Below are 20520 nucleotides of genomic sequence, written 5' to 3'. Positions count from 1 at the left end.
CAGCGATTAGTCACTGACTAAAAGGTTGTTATTTGTATGTTAACATCAAGTATGCCGGAAATAAGGAAAAATCTGATTATACCGTATAGAAACATAATATAAGGAAATGTGCCATATATAGCCTACTACTATAATACTGCTTCTATGTACAAGAATATAACTACTATAATACTACTCCTATGTACAAGAATATAACTACTATAATACTGCTCCTATATACAAGAATATAACTACTATAATACTACTCCTATGTACAAGAATATAACTACTATAATACTGCTCCTATATACAAGAATATAACTACTATAATACTGCTCCTATGTACAAGAATATAACTACTATAATACTACTCCTATGTACAAGAATATAACTACTATAATACTACTCCTATGTACAAGAATATGACTACTATAATACTACCTCCTATGTACAAGAATATAACTACTATAATACTACCTCCTATGTTCAAGAATATATCTACTATAATACTACCTCCTATGTACAAGAATATAACTACTATAATACTACTCCTATGTACAAGAATATAACTACTATAATACTACTCCTATGTACAAGAATATAACTACTATAATACTACCTCCTATGTACAAGAATATAACTACTATAATACTACCTCCTATGTACAAGAATATAACTACTATAATACTACTCCTATGTACAAGAATATAACTACTATAATACTGCTCCTATGTACAAGAATATAACTACTATAATACTGCTCCTATGTACAAGAATATAACTACTATACTACTACTCCTATGTACAAGAATATAACTACTATAATACTGCTCCTATGTACAAGAATATAACTACTATAATACTGCTCCTATGTACAAGAATATAACTACTATACTACTACTCCTATGTACAAGAATATAACTACTATAATACTACTCCTATGTACAAGAATATAACTACTATAATACTGCTCCTATGTACAAGAATATAACTACTATAATACTACCTCCTATGTACAAGAATATAACTACTATAATACTGCTCCTATGTACAAGAATATAACTACTATAATACTACTCCTATGTACAAGAATATAACTACTATAATACTACCTCCTATGTACAAGAATATAACTACTATAATACTACTCCTATGTACAAGAATATAACTACTATAATACTACCTCCTATGTACAATAATATAACTACTATAATACTACTCCTATATACAAGAATATAACTACTATAATACTACTCCTATGTACAAGAATATAACTACTATAATACTACTCCTATGTACAAGAATATAACTACTATAATACTGCTCCTATGTACAAGAATATAACTACTATAATACTGCTCCTATGTACAAGAATATAACTACTATAATACCGCTCCTATGTACAAGAATATAACTACTATAATACTACTCCTATGTACAAGAATATAACTACTATAATACTACTCCTATGTACAAGAATATAACTACTATAATACTGCTCCTATGTACAAGAATATAACTACTATAATACTGCTACTATATACAAGAATATAACTACTATAATACTACCTCCTATGTACAAGAATATAACTACTATAATACTGCTACTATATACAAGAATATAACTACTATAATACTACCCCTATGTACAAGAATATAACTACTATAATACTACTACTCCTATGTACACGAATATAACTACTATAATACTGCTCCTATGTACAAGAATATAACTACTATAATACTGCTCCTATGTACAAGAATATAACTACTATAATACTACCTCCTATGTACAAGAATATATCTACTATAATACTACTCATATATACAAGAATATAACTACTATAATACTACCCCTATGTACAAGAATATAACTACTATAATACTACTACTCCTATGTACACGAATATAACTACTATAATACTGCTCCTATGTACAAGAATATAACTACTATAATACTACCTCCTATGTACAAGAATATAACTACTATAATACTACTCCTATGTACAAGAATATAACTACTATAATACTGCTCCTATGTACAAGAATATAACTACTATAATACTACTCCTATGTACAAGAATATAACTACTATAATACTACCTCCTATGTACAAGAATATAACTACTATAATACTACTCCTATATACAAGAATATAACTACTATAATACTACTCCTATGTACAAGAATATAACTACTATAATACTACTCCTATGTACAAGAATATAACTACTATAATACTACCTCCTATGTACAAGAATATATCTACTATAATACTACTCCTATGTACAAGAATATAACTACTATAATACTACTCCTATGTACAAGAATATAACTACTATAATACTACCTCCTATGTACAAGAATATAACTACTATAATACTACTCCTATATACAAGAATATAACTACTATAATACTACTCCTATGTACAAGAATATAACTACTATAATACTACCTCCTATGTACAAGAATATAACTACTATAATACTACCTCCTATGTACAAGAATATAACTACTATAATACTACTCCTATGTACAAGAATATAACTACTATAATACTACCTCCTATGTACAAGAATATAACTACTATAATACTACCTCCTATGTACAAGAATATAACTACTATAATACTACTCCTATGTACAAGAATATAACTACTATAATACTACTCCTATATACAAGAATATAACTACTATAATACTACTCCTATATACAAGAATATAACTACTATAATACTACCTCCTATGTACAAGAATATAACTACTATAATACTGCTCCTATGTACAAGAATATAACTACTATAATACTACTCCTATATACAAGAATATAACTACTATAATACTACCTCCTATGTACAAGAATATAACTACTATAATACTACCTCCTATGTACAAGAATATAACTACTATAATACTACTCCTATGTACAAGAATATAACTACTATAATACTACTCCTATGTACAAGAATATAACTACTATAATACTACTCCTATGTACAAGAATATAACTACTATAATACTACTCCTATGTACAAGAATATAACTACTATAATACTACTCCTATGTACAAGAATATAACTACTATAATACTACTCCTATATACAAGAATATAACTACTATAATACTACCTCCTATGTACAAGAATATAACTACTATAATACTACCTCCTATGTACAAGAATATAACTACTATAATACTACTCCTATGTACAAGAATATAACTACTATAATACTACTCCTATGTACAAGAATATAACTACTATAATACTACTCCTATGTACAAGAATATAACTACTATAATACTACTCCTATGTACAAGAATATAACTACTATAATACTACTCCTATATACAAGAATATAACTACTATAATACTGCTCCTATGTACAAGAATATAACTACTATAATACTACTCCTATGTACAAGAATATAACTACTATAATACTACTCCTATGTACAAGAATATAACTACTATAATACTGCTCCTATGTACAAGAATATAACTACTATAATACTACTCCTATATACAAGAATATAACTACTATAATACTGCTCCTATGTACAAGAATATAACTACTATAATACTACTCCTATATACAAGAATATAACTACTATAATACTACCTCCTATGTACAAGAATATAACTACTATAATACTGCTCCCTCTGTAGTTCTATAGGCGGTTCCTGGTAGTAGTTATATACTTGTACATAGGGGGCGGTATACATTTTATATTCTCAGACATATTGCAGCTTGTATACCGTATAGTGAGTGTTGTCCGTCTTTGGTTGTGTGTATTACCTGGATTATATGATACAGTCACTTCCCTATGGCTGCAGGTTAATGTTCTGTAATGGACTGTGTGAATTGTGTCTTATTAATGACATTTACTACAGAGCTCATTATTACGAGGACTCCTAATTTGCCCTCCTAGTTGGAGGATTTCGGGAGATCCTGGTAATGTCTTCCTAGTTGGGTAATTGTCTGTGTGAATGACTGTAAAGTGTCTATTCCATTTGCGTTTCAGTAGGGATATAATTGGGATACAGGTCTCTATGGGGGGTCCGGCTGCGGCTGCTCTTATTACGGGCTTGTCATTAAGCCTTTTATCTCGATGTTGTAGAGTTGGATCCGGATGTCAGTCAGTCGGTCACACCTCACTGCGGGCGACACACAATGTGACACCAGGTATGTATGTACATGAGCGGGGGGCACTCAGCGGGGGTGGGAGACCCCTGGGGGGCTAATATTAGGTTTAGTATGAGATGACTGATCACATTACTGGTATTAGAGGAGGTTTATATGTGACAGTGTGACGGTGCGGCCTTGTCCCTGGGTAGATGGCCGTCATATTTCATGGTCATGATGGAATTGGTTCCAACCTGTTATCGTATCAGACATGTTTGATGGGTTTTCTCTTCAGGCCGTTCCCATCATACACTTAGGATCTATGGCAGCTAATACTTCTTACAGCTGAGGAATTGTTTCAGTTGTATCCGGATTAGACCATATTGTGTGAGCTAAAACATCTGGAGCAAAAGTCCTAGGCAGGGATTCTTTACAGTCAGAGCAGTGATACTATGGCAGTCGCTACCACACGGGTCAGTGACATCTTATACTCATTCCAGAGGAGTCGGGACTATCGTAAACTATGGGATTGGGTGTTGACTCAGGGAATTCGTCCATGTTCCATATCTGCAGATGTGAAGGACGTTGTTCCTCTCATTGGGCATTTGGTGTTGGCTTCGGGGGGAGTTTTCCTTCTTCTGGGTCGGCCTGGTAGGTTTATGGTTTGGACGGGATGGATTTGTGTCTTTAGTCAGCCGCATGTATTATGTTACTATGGAAATAGTTTGGGCCTAGAATGATACATTGTGTCCTCATTGATACATTGGTCTGACCGGTGATGGGACGGCTGCTGTCATTGATCATTGAGGGGGCAAGTGGTCTAAAAGCAAAACTGATTTGGTTGTCCAAGTTGCGACCAATCACAATGCAGCTTTCATATTGTATTCTGTACCTGAAAAATGAAAGCTGTGCTGTGATTGGTTAATGTGATCAAGACAGACCAGATCATGCTACAACAGACCAAGACAGACCAGAATCCTCCAGACCAAGACAGACCAAACCACACCAGACCAAGACAGACCAGACCACATCAGACCAAGACACACCAGACCACACCAGACCAAGACACACCAGACCACATCAGACCAAGACAGACCAGACCACATCAGACCAAGACACACCAGACCACATCAGACCAAGACACACCAGACCACACCAGACCAAGACACACCAGACCACATCAGACCAAGACAGACCAGACCACATCAGACCAAGACAGACCAGACCAAGACAGACCAGACCACATCAGACCAAGACAGACCAAACCACATCAGACCAAGACAGACCAGACCACATCAGACCAAGACACACCAGACCACACCAGACCAAGACAGACCAAACCACATCAGGCCAAGACAGACCAATCATCATCAGACCAAGACAGACCAAACCACATCAGACCAAGACACACCAGACCACATCAGACCAAGACAGACCAAACCACATCAGGCCAAGACAGACCAATCATCATCAGACCAAGACAGACCAAACCACATCAGACCAAGACACACCAGACCACATCAGACCAAGACAGACCAAACCACATCAGACCAAGATAGACCAGACCAAGACAGACCAGACCACATCAGACCAAACTAGACCAAGACAGACCAATCATCATCAGACCAAGACAGACCAAACCACACCAGACCAAGACAGACCAAACCACATCAGACCAAGACAGACCAATCAACATCAGACCAAGACACACCAAACCAAACCAGATCAAGACAGACCAGAGCAAACCAGACCAAGACAGACCAAACCACAGCAGACCAAGACAGACCAAACCAAACGACACCAGGCCAAGACAGACCAAACCACATCAGACCAAACCACATCAGACCAGACCACATCAGACCAAGACAGACCAAACCACAGCAGACCAAGACAGACCAAACCAAACGACACCAGACCACACCAGACCAATACAGACCAGACCACACCAGACCAATACAGACCAGACCACATCAGACCAAACCAAACGACACCAGACCAAACCAGACCAGACCCATAAAGACCAAGATGAACTAGAAAACACCAAATCAATACCGACCCCACCATATCGCACCAAATCCATCAAACACGGCAATGCTGTTACAGGCAGAGATGGTGAAGGGGGAGGGGGAAGCTTTGGGATTATATGTTGAGATATATAAAATCCTGAAGATGAAGATGAGGAGGGTCACAAGACGGCAAACGATCTCTGGGGATAATTCAGGGGTCTTCACCAGTTCATGAGTCAAACCTTATAAACAGTGTGAATGGCAGCCTAAATTCTCTTCAGTGTCCATGTCAGTAAGCACAGTAGGGGGCGCCACCGCTCAGCCGGGACCTCTGTGCAGGGGGATCATTAACAACAAGTAATTTACGGAAAACATCCGAGTGGAAAATAATTTTCCCAGTTTAAAAATTTTAATTGTGTGAACATAAAAAATTGATTACCCCGGGGGCCGAGGAGCCGGCGCGGCGTGATGGAGGGTTGTCTCCGCTGCTTATATACATCCACTATATATATATATACAGCTACACGCAGCTCATAACACTGCGCACTCTGTAAAGTAATTGCAAGCAAATTGCAGCAATAATGGCGACGGTGCAGAGAGAGGCCAGAACCGAGGCTGAGATGTACAGAGAGATCTACAGCGTGAAATCTGCTGAGAGATGGAATCTTAAAGGAGCAGGAAAAAGATACATTATACCATAGCCGGAGGGTAAGTGTCCTTAAAGGGGCGGTCACTGACAACTGCAAAACCACAACAAAGAATCCATAAAGAGACTTATTATATCAAGGGCACCAGAATCTATAAATGTTCATTCTGTACATTCTTACTATAATAGTCAGCAGAATAGTGAGCGCAGCTCTGGAGTATAATACAGGATAAGTAATGTAATGTATGTACACAGTGACTGTACCAGCAGAATAGTGAGCGCAGCTCTGGAGTATAATACAGGATAAGTAATGTAATGTATGTACACAGTGACTGTACCAGCAGAATAGTGAGCGCAGCTCTGGAGTATAATACAGGATAAGTAATGTAATGTATGTACACAGTGACTGTACCAGCAGAATAGTGAGCGCAGCTCTGGAGTATAATACAGGATAAGTAATGTAATGTATGTACACAGTGACTGTACCAGCAGAATAGTGAGCGCAGCTCTGGAGTATAATACAGGATAAGTAATGTAATGTATGTACACAGTGACTGTACCAGCAGTATAGTGAGCGCAGCTCTGGAGTATAATACAGGATTAGTAATGTAATGTATGTACACAGTGACTGTACCAGCAGAATAGTGAGCGCAGCTCTGGAGTATAATACAGGATAAGTTATGTAATGTATGTACACAGTGACTGCACCAGCAGAATAGTGAGCGCAGCTCTGGAGTATAATACAGGATAAGTAATGTAATGTATGTACACAGTGACTGCACCAGCAGAATAGTGAGCGCAGCTCTGGAGTATAATACAGGATAAGGAATGTAATGTATGTACACAGTGACTGCACCAGCAGAATAGTGAGCGCAGCTCTGGAGTATAATACAGGATAAGTTATGTAATGTATGTACACAGTGACTGCACCAGCAGAATAGTGAGCGCAGCTCTGGGGTATAATACAGTGATGATACAGGTTTTGGGCCCTGTGCTCCCCCCAGTCTTGTATATGATGCATCACTTCTCATTATTCTGCTCCTTTCGCTGGTGTCACATATCCAGGTTGGCTCGGAGCGCTGCGATGTGTCTTCTATATGTTACGTGTTTATTCCTCGGCTACGTGTCGCGTTCTTCTTTCCTCTCTTGCGCAGTTTTCTGCCTTTCCCTGAATCGTGTTTAATTAACCTATTTCTGTGTGATTGTGAGCGGTGCGGTGCAGACCTGTTGAGATGTCTCAGCGCTCAGGATATAAATAGCGGAGACATTCTGCGCACAATTAATCAGCTCGCTGTTCTGCAGGATCTGATTGGCTGGAGCCAACCTTATTAGAGGCAGTGAAGTGAGAGTCATTGACTCCCCAATTACAAGCCATGTCACATCTGCAGACCTCTGTATAGGAACCTGGGTGCTTGGAAATGAGGTATCAAAGTGCTGAGATACCTGGTGTAATGTGCATAGGAATCCGGGCAGTGCGCTGCTGAGCTGTGTATCTAATCCTGCACTGTATCACATCCGCTCCCGTACTGTGTTTTATTACCTCTATTATGGATTGACCTTCTTATGTAGATTGCTACAGGCGAATACTGGGGGTATGATGGTACTTGTAGTCCGCTCACAGCAGAATTGTTTCCCTTTCTTCTTCCTATCTGTTATCAGCCATGTCAGGAGAGGAGAGGCCGACTGTAGGACAGGGGAATACAATCTATTACTATCTGTTATCAGCCATGTCAGGAGAGGCCGACTGTAGGACAGGGGAATACAATCTATTACTATCTGTTATCAGCCATGTCAGGAGAGGAGAGGCCGACTGTAGGACAGGGGAATACAATCTATTACTATCTGTTATCAGCCATGTCAGGGGGGGAGAGGCCGACTGTAGGACAGGGGAATACAATCTATTACTATCTGTTATCAGCCATGTCAGGAGAGGAGAGGCCGACTGTAGGACAGAGGAATACAATCTATTACTATCTGTTATCAGCCATGTCAGGAGAGGAGAGGCCGACTGTAGGACAGGGGAATACAATCTATTACTATCTGTTATCAGCCATGTCAGGAGAGGAGAGGCCGACTGTAGGACAGGGGAATACAATCTATTACTATCCGTTATCAGCCATGTCAGGAGAGGAGAGGCCGACTGTAGGACAGGAGAATACAATCTATTACTATCTGTTATCAGCCATGTCAGGAGAGGAGAGGCCGACTGTAGGACAGGAGAATACAATCTATTACTATCTGTTATCAGCCATGTCAGGAGAGGAGAGGCCGACTGTAGGACAGGGGAATACAATCTATTACTATCTGTTATCAGCCATGTCAGGAGGGGAGAGGCCGACTGTAAGACAGGAGAATACAATCTATTACTATCTGTTATCAGCCATGTCAGGAGAGGAGAGGCCGACTGTAGGACAGGGGAATACAATCTATTACTATCTGTTATCAGCCATGTCAGGAGAGGAGAGGCCGACTGTAGGACAGGGGAATACAATCTATTACTATCTGTTATCAGCCATGTCAGGAGAGGAGAGGCCGACTGTAGGACAGGAGAATACAATCTATTACTATCTGTTATCAGCCATGGCAGGAGAGGAGAGGCCGACTGTAGGACAGGGGAATACAATCTATTACTATCTGTTATCAGCCATGTCAGGAGAGGAGAGGCCGACTGTAGGACAGGGGAATACAATCTATTACTATCTGTTATCAGCCATGTCAGGAAAGGCCGACTGTAGGACAGGAGAATACAATCTATTACTATCTGTTATCAGCCATGTCAGGAGAGGCCGACTGTAGGACAGGAGAATACAATCTATTACTATCTGTTATCAGCCATGTCAGGAGAGGAGAGGCCGACTGTAGGACAGGAGAATACAATCTATTACTATCTGTTATCAGCCATGTCAGGAGAGGAGAGGCCGACTGTAGGACAGGGGAATACAATCTATTACTATCTGTTATCAGCCATGTCAGGAGAGGAGAGGCCGACTGTAGGACAGGAGAATACAATCTATTACTATCTGTTATCAGCCATGTCAGGAGAGGCCGACTGTAGGACAGGGGAATACAATCTATTACTATCTGTTATCAGCCATGTCAGGAGGGGAGAGGCCGACTGTAGGACAGGAGAATACAATCTATTACTATCTGTTATCAGCCATGTCAGGAGAGGAGAGGCCGACTGTAGGACAGGGGAATACAATCTATTACTATCTGTTATCAGCCATGTCAGGAGAGGCCGACTGTAGGACAGGAGAATACAATCTATTACTATCTGTTATCAGCCATGTCAGGAGAGGCCGACTGTAGGACAGGAGAATACAATCTATTACTATCTGGTATCAGCCATGTCAGGAGAGGAGAGGCCGACTGTAGGACAGGGGAATACAATCTATTACTATCTGTTATCAGCCATGTCAGGAGAGGAGAGGCCGACTGTAGGACAGGAGAATACAATCTATTACTATCTGTTATCAGCCATGTCAGGAGGGGAGAGGCCGACTGTAGGACAGGAGAATACAATCTATTACTATCTGTTATCAGCCATGTCAGGAGAGGAGAGGCCGACTGTAGGACAGGGGAATACAATGTATTACTATCTGTTATCAGCCATGTCAGGAGAGGAGAGGCCGACTGTAGGACAGGGGAATACAATCTATTACTATCTGTTATCAGCCATGTCAGGAGAGGCCGACTGTAGGACAGGAGAATACAATCTATTACTATCTGTTATCAGCCATGTCAGGAGAGGAGAGGCCGACTGTAGGACAGGGGAATACAATCTATTACTATCTGTTATCAGCCATGTCAGGAGGGGAGAGGCCGACTGTAGGACAGGGGAATACAATCTATTACTATCTGTTATCAGCCATGTCAGGAGAGGAGAGGCCGACTGTAGGACAGGAGAATACAATCTATTACTATCTGTTATCAGCCATGTCAGGAGAGGAGAGGCCGACTGTAGGACAGGGGAATACAATCTATTACTATCTGTTATCAGCCATGTCAGGAGAGGAGAGGCCGACTGTAGGACAGGAGAATACAATCTATTACTATCTGTTATCAGCCATGTCAGGAGAGGCCGACTGTAGGACAGGGGAATACAATCTATTACTATCTGTTATCAGCCATGTCAGGAGGGGAGAGGCCGACTGTAGGACAGGAGAATACAATCTATTACTATCTGTTATCAGCCATGTCAGGAGAGGAGAGGCCGACTGTAGGACAGGGGAATACAATCTATTACTATCTGTTATCAGCCATGTCAGGAGGGGAGAGGCCGACTGTAGGACAGGAGAATACAATCTATTACTATCTGTTATCAGCCATGTCAGGAGAGGCCGACTGTAGGACAGGAGAATACAATCTATTACTATCTGTTATCAGCCATGTCAGGAGAGGCCGACTGTAGGACAGGAGAATACAATCTATTACTATCTGTTATCAGCCATGTCAGGAGAGGAGAGGCCGACTGTAGGACAGGGGAATACAATCTATTACTATCTGTTATCAGCCATGTCAGGAGAGGCCGACTGTAGGACAGGAGAATACAATCTATTACTATCTGTTATCAGCCATGTCAGGAGAGGCCGACTGTAGGACAGGAGAATACAATCTATTACTATCTGGTATCAGCCATGTCAGGAGAGGAGAGGCCGACTGTAGGACAGGGGAATACAATCTATTACTATCTGTTATCAGCCATGTCAGGAGAGGAGAGGCCGACTGTAGGACAGGAGAATACAATCTATTACTATCTGTTATCAGCCATGTCAGGAGGGGAGAGGCCGACTGTAGGACAGGAGAATACAATCTATTACTATCTGTTATCAGCCATGTCAGGAGAGGAGAGGCCGACTGTAGGACAGGGGAATACAATGTATTACTATCTGTTATCAGCCATGTCAGGAGAGGAGAGGCCGACTGTAGGATAGGGGAATACAGTCTATTACTATCTGTTATCAGCCATGTCAGGAGAGGCCGACTGTAGGACAGGAGAATACAATCTATTACTATCTGTTATCAGCCATGTCAGGAGAGGAGAGGCCGACTGTAGGACAGGGGAATACAATCTATTACTATCTGTTATCAGCCATGTCAGGAGAGGAGAGGCCGACTGTAGGACAGGGGAATACAATCTATTACTATCTGTTATCAGCCATGTCAGGAGGGGAGAGGCCGACTGTAGGACAGGGGAATACAATCTATTACTATCTGTTATCAGCCATGTCAGGAGAGGAGAGGCCGACTGTAGGACAGGAGAATACAATCTATTACTATCTGTTATCAGCCATGTCAGGAGAGGAGAGGCCGACTGTAGGACAGGGGAATACAATCTATTACTATCTGTTATCAGCCATGTCAGGAGGGGAGAGGCCGGCACAATAGCACTTTATAGTTACTGTCCCTTTAAGGATATGCCATTGTTAGCAGTGACTATAGATGTGCACCAGCCCCTAGACCAGCTCTGCATCTGTCCATCACGGCTCCGCCGTCTCCCCTGACGTCCCTCCTGCCACTGCCTATATGCTTCTCGGGGCCTCTGACACACATGTGCTGTCTCTGCGGGTACACAAGAGGTTCAGCATGCTGGCGGCCCAAAATCAGCATAAAAACACAGGCCAGAGCACCAGACTGTAGCCTGCAGCAATCCAACTGCTCAGGCAGGATGTGACGGTGACTGTTCTGTGCAGGAGATGTGCGCGCTAATTTCCAAAATCCATATTGTGCCAATTAACCTGTTTCACTCTGACCCCTCATCTACCCACTCACAATGTGTCTGCCGCACCGGCACAACTCAGCGAAACTGCAGCCCCAAGTAAAACTTTCTGAAATGCAAAATCTCCGAGCAGATGTTCTTTTGTAAATCCGACACCTACGTGTGAGCGCTGATGTATGCCCGCTCTAATGGGCACAGATTTACAAGGCAAGAAAGTGGCATCACCAGGAGCTAATGGGCAAAGATGAGGAGAGGCATCAAAATATTACAGGGAACAGGTGCAGAGAGGAGCCGAAATCTCAGCAGAAACTGATGTAACAAGCGACAAGCAGTACAATATAATAGAACTATAGTGCGGTATGTGAGGAGGAAGAGTGTGCTAATAGTGTGCAACGCCAGAGAATACTGCACGGTGGTCAGATATACAGAAAAACAACCGACACATCATTACACGAATGTATAAAGAGGAAAGAGTTACATCAGGTTCACACCAGAGCTTGAGGACCCGAAAAACAGAATCCCAACCCTCTTAAAAAAAACCCCATAGATTACAGTGTCTGCCTGAAACTGGCAGTGAAAAAAATCCTGAGAGTGTTGTCTCTGTATATTGTAAGCAGAATGGAGGAATCCCAGAACGTCACCCAATGCGAATGTGACCACAGCCTAAGGCCTGGTACAGCGCCGCACCTCCCATGAGGCGACCTGAAGCGACCGCTTCAGGCGGAGCTATGCCGGGCCCCGGGGAGGACGGCATTTTTGCTGACCTAAGCCAGTCCAGGACAAGCTGTCCTGGACTGGCTTAGCGTCACCGTCTCGGCAGCCCGGCACGGGAAGCGAGCGGTGGATTGGGGAGGCCCTGTGGACGTAGCGCTGCTCCACCGGCCTCCCCTCATGCTCAGGCAGAGAGCAGGACCTCTCCCTGCCTGCTAATGCCGCCCGTCCGCTCCGCCCCCCTTTGCTCCACCCCCTCTGCTCCGCCCTGCTTCGCTCCCCCCCCCCCCCCCTCCACTCCGCCCTCTCCTCCCGGGGGGGAGGGGGATAAAAGCTAGGTTCACCCCTGGGTACACATCTGTGTTCGGTATTCCTTTTGGGGAGTCCACTTGGTAACCCCCGAAATGGAATATTGAGCAAATTAAAAAGCAGTTACCTAAGAAACCACATGGACCCCGTAGACTATAATGGTGTCTTGGTGGTTTCCGCACTAAATATGCGGAGTGAAAAGTGCTGCTTACAGGACACTAAGCGGAAACCACACGAACCCGATTATAGTCTAAGGGGTCCCCAAGTGGAGTCCCTGAACAGAATACAGAACACAGATGTGAACCAGGCCTTACTAGTACATAGGAGGCGGTATTATAGTGTCACGACCTGAAGACTTGTATAAAAATTGTGTGTTTTTCTGGTGGGGTTCGGATCCGGTGGTCTGGGGTCTCCTGGTGGTTTCCTTGCCATTGGACCATCTGTTTGGATATTGAGTATCGGCCTTCAGAATATACTTGAGGTTTTTTGGATTGAGCCTCAGGTGTTGGTCATTACCATTATCCTATCGGACGGTTCTGGGGCCTGTATTAGGAGGAGGCTGGCTACACTAGTTGCGGGGTTTTGTGGTTACCACCTAGAATGTGTGGCTCAGGGAGGAGGAGTGTTATGTGGTATTACAGCTGACTAGGCAGTGGTGTGAGTGCTGCCTTGTGTGTGAGTCTGGTTTCCCCCTCCACACTTCTCCTCTCCCCTGTCCTCAGTTCTGGCTGCCCGGCACTATCTGGAGTAGTATTATAATAGTTATATTCTTGTACATAGGAGTAGTATTATAGTAGTTATATTCTTGTACATAGGAGCAGTATTATAGTAGTTATATTCTTGTACATAGGAGTAGTATTATAGTAGTTATATTCTTGTACATAAGAGTAGTATTATAGTAGTTATATTCTTGTACATAGGAGTAGTATTATAGTAGTTATATTCTTGTACATAGGAGTAGTATTATAGTAGTTATATTCTTGTACATAGGAGTAGTATTATAGTAGTTATATTCTTGTACATAGGAGTAGTATTATAGTAGTTATATTCTTGTACATAGGAGTAGTATTATAGTAGTTATATTCTTGTACATAAGAGTAGTATTATAGTAGTTATATTCTTGTACATAAGAGTAGTATTATAGTAGTTATATTCTTGTACATAGGAGCAGTATTATAGTAGTTATATTCTTGTACATAGGAGTAGTATTATAGCAGTTATATTCTGGTACATAGGAGTAGTATTATAGTAGTTATATCCTTGTACATAGGAGTAGTATTATAGTAGTTATATTCTTGTACATAGGAGGTAGTATTATAGTAGTTATATTCTTGTACATAGGAGTAGTATTATAGTAGTTATATTCTTGTACATAGGAGTAGTATTATAGTAGTTATATTCTTGTACATAGGAGGTAGTATTATAGTAGTTATATTCTTGTACATAGGAGCAGTATTATAGTAGTTATATCCTTGTACATAGGAGTAGTATTATAGTAGTTATATTCTTGTACATAGGAGTAGTATTATAGTAGTTATATTCTTGTACATAGGAGTAGTATTATAGTAGTTATATTCTTGTACATAGGAGTAGTATTATAGTAGTTATATTCTTGTACATAGGAGCAGTATTATAGTAGTTATATTCTTGTACATAGGAGCAGTATTATAGTAGTTATATTCTTGTACATAGGAGGTAGTATTATAGTAGTTATATTCTTGTACATAGTAGTATTATAGTAGTTATATTCTTGTACATAGGAGTTAGTATTATAGTAGTTATATTCTTGTACATAGGAGGTAGTATTATAGTAGTTATATTCTTGTACATAGGAGCAGTATTATAGTAGTTATATTCTTGTATATAGGAGTAGTATTATAGTAGTTATATTCTTGTACATAGGAGTAGTATTATAGTAGTTATATTCTTGTACATAGGAGTAGTATTATAGTAGTTATATTCTTGTATATAGGAGTAGTATTATAGTAGTTATATTCTTGTACATAGGAGTAGTATTATAGTAGTTATATTCTTGTACATAGGAGTAGTATTATAGTAGTTATATTCTTGTACATAGGGGGTAGTATTATAGTAGTTATATTCTTGTACATAGGAGTAGTATTATAGTAGTTATATTCTTGTACATAGGAGTAGTATTATAGTAGTTATATTCTTGTATATAGGAGTAGTATTATAGTAGTTATATTCTTGTACATAGGGGTAGTATTATAGTAGTTATATTCTTGTACATAGGGGTAGTATTATAGTAGTTATATTCTTGTACATAGGAGTAGTATTATAGCAGTTATATTCTGGTACATAGGAGTAGTATTATAGTAGTTATATCCTTGTACATAGGAGTAGTATTATAGTAGTTATATTCTTGTACATAGGAGGTAGTATTATAGTAGTTATATTCTTGTACATAGGAGTAGTATTATAGTAGTTATATTCTTGTACATAGGAGTAGTATTATAGTAGTTATATTCTTGTACATAGGAGCAGTATTATAGTAGTTATATCCTTGTACATAGGAGTAGTATTATAGTTGTTACATTCTTGTACATAGGAGGTAGTATTATAGTAGTTATATTCTTGTACATAGGAGTAGTATTATAGTAGTTATATTCTTGTACATAGTAGTATTATAGTAGTTATATTCTTGTACATAGGAGTTAGTATTATAGTAGTTATATTCTTGTACATAGGAGGTAGTATTATAGTAGTTATATTCTTGTACATAGGAGCAGTATTATAGTAGTTATATTCTTGTATATAGGAGTAGTATTATAGTAGTTATATTCTTGTACATAGGAGTAGTATTATAGTAGTTATATTCTTGTACATAGGAGTAGTATTATAGTAGTTATATTCTTGTACATAGGAGTAGTATTATAGTAGTTATATTCTTGTACATAGGAGTAGTATTATAGTAGTTTTATTCTTGTACATAGGAGGTAGTATTATAGTAGTTATATTCTTGTACATAGGAGCAGTATTATAGTTGTTATATTCTTGTACATAGGAGCAGTATTATAGTAGTTATATTCTTGTACATAGGATCAGTATTATAGTAGTTATATTCTTGTACATAGGAGTAGTATTATAGTAGTTATATTCTTGTACATAGGAGCAGTATTATAGTTGTTATATTCTTGTACATAGGAGCAGTATTATAGTAGTTATATTCTTGTACATAGGAGCAGTATTATAGTAGTTATATTCTTGTACATAGGAGTAGTATTATAGTAGTTATATTCTTGTACATAGGAGCAGTATTATAGTTGTTATATTCTTGTACATAGGAGGTAGTATTATAGTAGTTATATTCTTGTACATAGGAGGTAGTATTATAGTAGTTATATTCTTGTACATAGGAGGTAGTATTATAGTAGTTATATTCTTGTACATAGGAGCAGTATTATAGTAGTTATATTCTTGTACATAGGAGTAGTATTATAGTAGTTATATTCTTGTACATAGGAGTAGTATTATAGTAGTTATATTCTTGTATATAGGAGGTAGTATTATAGTAGTTATATTCTTGTACATAGGAGTAGTATTATAGTAGTTATATTCTTGTACATAGGAGGTAGTATTATAGTAGTTATATTCTTGTACATAGGAGCAGTATTATAGTAGTTATATTCTTGTACATAGGAGTAGTATTATAGTAGTTATATTCTTGTACATAGGAGCAGTATTATAGTAGTTATATTCTTGTACATAGGAGGTAGTATTATAGTAGTTATATTCCTGTACATAGTAGTATTATAGTAGTTATATTCTTGTACATAGGAGTTAGTATTATAGTAGTTATATTCTTGTACATAGGAGGTAGTATTATAGTAGTTATATTCTTGTACATAGGAGCAGTATTATAGTAGTTATATTCTTGTATATAGGAGTAGTATTATAGTAGTTATATTCTTGTACATAGGAGTAGTATTATAGTAGTTATATTCTTGTACATAGGAGTAGTATTATAGTAGTTATATTCTTGTACATAGGGGGTAGTATTATAGTAGTTATATTCTTGTACATAGGAGTAGTATTATAGTAGTTATATTCTTGTACATAGGAGTAGTATTATAGTAGTTATATTCTTGTATATAGGAGTAGTATTATAGTAGTTATATTCTTGTACATAGGAGTAGTATTATAGTAGTTATATTCTTGTACATAGGAGTAGTATTATAGTAGTTATATTCTTGTACATAGGGGGTAGTATTATAGTAGTTATATTCTTGTACATAGGAGTAGTATTATAGTAGTTATATTCTTGTACATAGGAGTAGTATTATAGTAGTTATATTCTTGTATATAGGAGTAGTATTATAGTAGTTATATTCTTGTACATAGGGGTAGTATTATAGTAGTTATATTCTTGTACATAGGGGTAGTATTATAGTAGTTATATTCTTGTACATAGGAGTAGTATTATAGCAGTTATATTCTGGTACATAGGAGTAGTATTATAGTAGTTATATCCTTGTACATAGGAGTAGTATTATAGTAGTTATATTCTTGTACATAGGAGGTAGTATTATAGTAGTTATATTCTTGTACATAGGAGTAGTATTATAGTAGTTATATTCTTGTACATAGGAGTAGTATTATAGTAGTTATATTCTTGTACATAGGAGCAGTATTATAGTAGTTATATCCTTGTACATAGGAGTAGTATTATAGTAGTTATATTCTTGTACATAGGAGGTAGTATTATAGTAGTTATATTCTTGTATATAGGAGTAGTATTATAGTAGTTATATTCTTGTACATAGGAGTAGTATTATAGTAGTTATATTCTTGTACATAGGAGCAGTATTATAGTAGTTATATTCTTGTACATAGGAGGTAGTATTATAGTAGTTATATTCTTGTACATAGTAGTATTATAGTAGTTATATTCTTGTACATAGGAGTTAGTATTATAGTAGTTATATTCTTGTACATAGGAGCAGTATTATAGTAGTTATATTCTTGTATATAGGAGTAGTATTATAGTAGTTATATTCTTGTACATAGGAGTAGTATTATAGTAGTTATATTCTTGTACATAGGAGTAGTATTATAGTAGTTATATTCTTGTATATAGGAGTAGTATTATAGTAGTTATATTCTTGTACATAGGAGTAGTATTATAGTAGTTATATTCTTGTACATAGGAGTAGTATTATAGTAGTTATATTCTTGTACATAGGGGGTAGTATTATAGTAGTTATATTCTTGTACATAGGAGTAGTATTATAGTAGTTATAATCTTGTACATAGGAGTAGTATTATAGTAGTTATATTCTTGTATATAGGAGTAGTATTATAGTAGTTATATTCTTGTACATAGGGGTAGTATTATAGTAGTTATATTCTTGTACATAGGGGTAGTATTATAGTAGTTATATTCTTGTACATAGGAGTAGTATTATAGTAGTTATATTCTTGTACATAGGAGTAGTATTATAGTAGTTATATTCTTGTACATAGGAGCAGTATTATAGTTGTTATATTCTTGTACATAGGAGCAGTATTATAGTAGTTATATTCTTGTACATAGGAGTAGTATTATAGTAGTTATATTCTTGTACATAGGAGCAGTATTATAGTAGTTATATTCTTGTACATAGGAGCAGTATTATAGTTGTTATATTCTTGTACATAGGAGCAGTATTATAGTAGTTATATTCTTGTACATAGGAGTAGTATTATAGTAGTTATATTCTTGTACATAGGAGCAGTATTATAGTAGTTATATTCTTGTACATAGGAGTAGTATTATAGTAGTTATATTCTTGTACATAGGAGTAGTATTATAGTAGTTATATTCTTGTATATAGGAGGTAGTATTATAGTAGTTATATTCTTGTACATAGGAGTAGTATTATAGTAGTTATATTCTTGTACATAGGAGGTAGTATTATAGTAGTTATATTCTTGTACATAGGAGCAGTATTATAGTAGTTATATTCTTGTACATAGGAGTAGTATTATAGTAGTTATATTCTTGTACATAGGAGTAGTATTATAGTAGTTATATTCTTGTACATAGGAGTAGTATTATAGTCGTTATATTCTTGTATATAGGAGTAGTATTATAGTAGTTATATTCTTATATACAGGGGGGAATATTCTAGCAGTTACATGTTTGTCTGTAGGGGGCAGTATTATTGTATTGTGTCTGTAGGGGGCAGTATTATTGTATTGTGTCTGTAGGGTACACATTTCCTGTCTCCCGCCCTGTAGTGAGTTGCTGAGCACTTTGGGGTATGTGATTACTTCTATATACTGTAGACATTTGCTGGTTGTAACTCTCTGTTTTCTTTGCCGTCTCCTCGATGTCTTTCCTTCCCTTGATGATAAGTTTTACTGACGTCTGAATAGTTTAAGTTCCCTTTTACTGATTGACAATAAATGTCCTGACGTTTTGTCTCTCTCGCAGGATCTGCAGGTTTATGTATCAATAAGCTACAACCTGTAATGTTCCATTGTTTTATATCACAATTCCCCTGAACGCTATAAATGGGGGGCCGAGCTCGGAGACTGATACAAGACGAGGGCTTGAGGTCCTGGGAAATCTTTTAAGGTTTTTCAGATTAATGAGATCTGATGTTTCTGCTTCTTGGTTACATTATCTTACTTGCGTTGTTTGCTTTGTCTTATGTCACGTCTTCAGTTTCTTTTCTTTCTTGGAATTTTTCTGACACTTTTATGTATTTCTTTTTTCGTGGCGATAAATATTCATTTAGGGGTGAAGTTCCCACAATGCCCCCGGGGATATTGGGAGGGGGAAGGGTTGTCTCTCCGTTATTGACATATAATACAAGTAATATACGACTGCTAAATCCGTCAGCCCGGACGTCACAGCCATTCCCTTTCACACTAAAGTGCTTTCTGCGTCCAGGTCGGTCTCATCTACGGATTTATGACTTTTTAGCTTATTTGTGACTTTCTAGAAAGTTGCCTTGTATATGTGTGTATATATTGTATATATGTGTGTGAGCCTTGTCCGTGCAGCGCCCGCTCTGTGCC

At 38.0% G+C, this 20520-nt stretch overlaps 2 protein-coding genes across 2 annotated transcripts in view; both read left to right on the top strand.

The window, feature by feature from the left end:
• The window catches only part of LRRN1 (leucine rich repeat neuronal 1), a 317960-nt gene that overhangs the window by 24298 nt on the left and 273142 nt on the right, over nucleotides 1-20520 (top strand). The window lies entirely within an intron of this gene.
• The window catches only part of LOC142217954 (contactin-4-like), a 170050-nt gene that overhangs the window by 36196 nt on the left and 113334 nt on the right, over nucleotides 1-20520 (top strand). The window lies entirely within an intron of this gene.

Source organism: Leptodactylus fuscus, chromosome 9, assembly GCF_031893055.1.
Source record: "Leptodactylus fuscus isolate aLepFus1 chromosome 9, aLepFus1.hap2, whole genome shotgun sequence".
Taxonomy (NCBI): Eukaryota; Metazoa; Chordata; class Amphibia; order Anura; family Leptodactylidae; genus Leptodactylus; species Leptodactylus fuscus.
Note: the sequence above shows the minus strand (reverse complement) of the source record. Positions and strands in the feature narration are given on the sequence as shown.